Here is a 2750-nt window from a genome sequence, read left to right as displayed (position 1 = left end):
TTTTTGTTGTTGGTGTGTTTAAAATGATGTTCAAACATCCATATTTATAGGAAAATTCGAATCTGGTAGTTGTAATTTTGCTATGAATTTACGACGAAAATTAATTAGGTGGGCAAAAAAAACGTGTAACACCTATAAAGTTGGTGGATTCAAAAATTTCCTCGCTAAATACACGTAAACTATTCCCTCATAAATACCACGCAAAGTTTACGTCGTATTTACGAGGAAATAGTTTTTCCTCGTAAAATACTCGTAAAATTACATCCACTTTACGACGAAACAGTTTTGTCGTTACGTTACGAGGAAATAACGATGACTTTAGTTTTTCACGTAAATTCGTCGTAAACTCGACGCAAATTTACGATGATTGTTTTGCCTCGTTAATTTTCGTCGTTAAGCATGTGTTTTCTTGTAGTGATCTCTCTCTGTAGAACTTGATTTCCGGTGAATTTCGTCTGAGAAGAAGAGATTTTGGGTGGGAAGAGAGAGAGAGAGAGACGAAGTCGATGAATCGAAGAGGCGCCTCTCCCCTAGGGTTTCGCGACACCCGCCTCTTACACCTTTTCATTTTTTTTTTTTAATGGGTTTGGGCTTTAGAGCCCACGCGACAGGCGCCGTGTCTAAGCACTTTACGTTATATATCAAATTAATTACTTATTTATTTCGTTAGCTAGCCCTTACTTGACCTCCACGATAGATCGGTCAATTAAAAGAAAATTTCGAGATGATCCAAAGATTCTCAAAACAAACAAATATGATCATGATCGAAGATATTATTTTAAACGGTCGTTTATACAAATCTTCCATGACACTCGTCTAAATGACATTTGACACAGTCCAAATAAGAATCCCACTATGATTTTACAAAATCAATCCATCTAAACGTCAAAAGATATTTACAAAACAAAATAACAAAAATTAAAAGATTTAGCCACGACATGCAGGATTTTGCTCATGCGAAAGTATTCCTCACACGTCAGGAAACTACATGGAAGCTTTAAAAACTATTCAAACATACGTATCAGAACACTAAATGATTATCTTAACCACACAAATATTAACTCTCTTAATTAAAAAGGGTGTGACAGAAGAACATCCTTCGCCCTAACAAAGACTTTGGTTTGGTCTCAAAGGTTACTTGCAAGGCATTTGAAAAAAAACAACTTTAGCTTTTCTATCAACTCTACGTACTGAGTAAAACATAGAGACTGAGCAAAGGAAAAAGCAACGTAGATATGTAGACCAAAGTTGTTGAAGATCATCAAGAAAGTACTAAAGAAGAGATCGAGAAGACACTTGTAGAACAAGACAAGAATAACATGGATACAAAAGGAAATAGGTCAAACGTTTCAAACCACAGCTCATTTAGCTAATCTCATACCAACAAGAACGGTTCTCGCGTTTCAGCTCTTATCGCCATTTTTTCTCAAACGGTGGTCAATGCGATGTAGCTAGCAAGATCATGACATCGATTCTAGTGGCCATATGTGGGTTCTCTTGTTTCATACTTAGCTTCACGGATTCTTACAAAGACAAAAATGGTACAATTTGCTACGGATTAGCAACAACATTGCATGGGTTTTGGATCATTGATGATCGGCAACGCTTCCTCAAGAGTTATCTAAAAAACATAAAGTAAGGTTTATAGATTCTGCTCATGCTTTCGGTCGTTATTGGTCTTTGGTGCGGTGTTTTATTCGATAGAAATGCGGTGAACTGTTTTTTTTTTTCGGCACTGTCAGGGGAAGCTTTGGAGATTCTCACGGCGTTGCCGGTAGGGGTTGATCAAGATTCTTTCTTTTGATGATCTCTAAAAAAGAGTTAACAAAAAACATATAAAATTTTCTAATAGAGGTGCATAATGTATTTAAGTTAATCATAATAATTGAAGGTATGCTATATAATAGCCTGGTATGGTATTTTGGACGGGATACCATTTAAGAACCAAAATCTACGTTTGTCAATCCTGAATATGATTCTAATTTGGTTAAGCCTATTGGGAATTATATGCAGGCTAGGAAATAGAGAAACATTATCCGAAAATGTTGCTCTGGATGAGAAGAGAGATGTGAAATAGATGTCAAGCAAAGCAATATAGCAATTGCAATTCCACATATGCCAACATATTTGACTTTTAAGTACTTCATTTGCTGATCACAACCTAATTTTTCATATTTTCGGTAAAGATAGAATTGGTGCCTTAGCCTTTGATTCTGGAATGTCACTCATGGCCGAGGGTTTGATTGCTGCAAGTGGTTGATGTATTATAAAATACATAAGAAGTGGTATTTGGATAGCAAACATGTAAGAAACATTTTCAATTCATCATATCTTCTGGAATGTTTCCACTTTAGGAAAAGATATAACATTTAAAGTCTATTAGTTCTAGATTTTCCATATGAAAATAATCTATTTCTTTTGTAGTTCTGTAGGAACAATTTTAGACACTGGATGATAGGGCACACTGAGTTGTTTTTTAATGAAGCATGTAAAGATGGAAGCTGGGATTACAATCTTACAAGTTGCAGAAAAGTGTAGGTGTAGCTTGTGAAACCATATGTGAAAACACGTCAAAACGTTTCTTTCTCCTCTTTTAATCATTCTCTGTTTTGGCCTAAAAAAAGGGAAAAGAAAGGTAATTAAGATTACCTCAAATCGCCATCAGACACAGCATGCTTATCTGAATGGCCCCGAGCATCAGATCTAATTAAAGATCTGGCACATTGGACTTTGTCCCCTGTGCATTAGGC

General features: G+C 35.8%; 1 pseudogene; it reads left to right on the top strand.

The window, feature by feature from the left end:
• Positions 1 to 1235: 1235 nt before the first annotated feature.
• Positions 1236 to 1804, top strand: LOC106303307 (annotated as a pseudogene).
• Positions 1805 to 2750: the final 946 nt, after the last annotated feature.

This window comes from Brassica oleracea, chromosome C7 (genome assembly GCF_000695525.1).
Source record: "Brassica oleracea var. oleracea cultivar TO1000 chromosome C7, BOL, whole genome shotgun sequence".
NCBI classification, from domain to species: domain Eukaryota; kingdom Viridiplantae; phylum Streptophyta; class Magnoliopsida; order Brassicales; family Brassicaceae; genus Brassica; species Brassica oleracea.
This window is presented reverse-complemented; position numbering and strand designations above follow the sequence as displayed.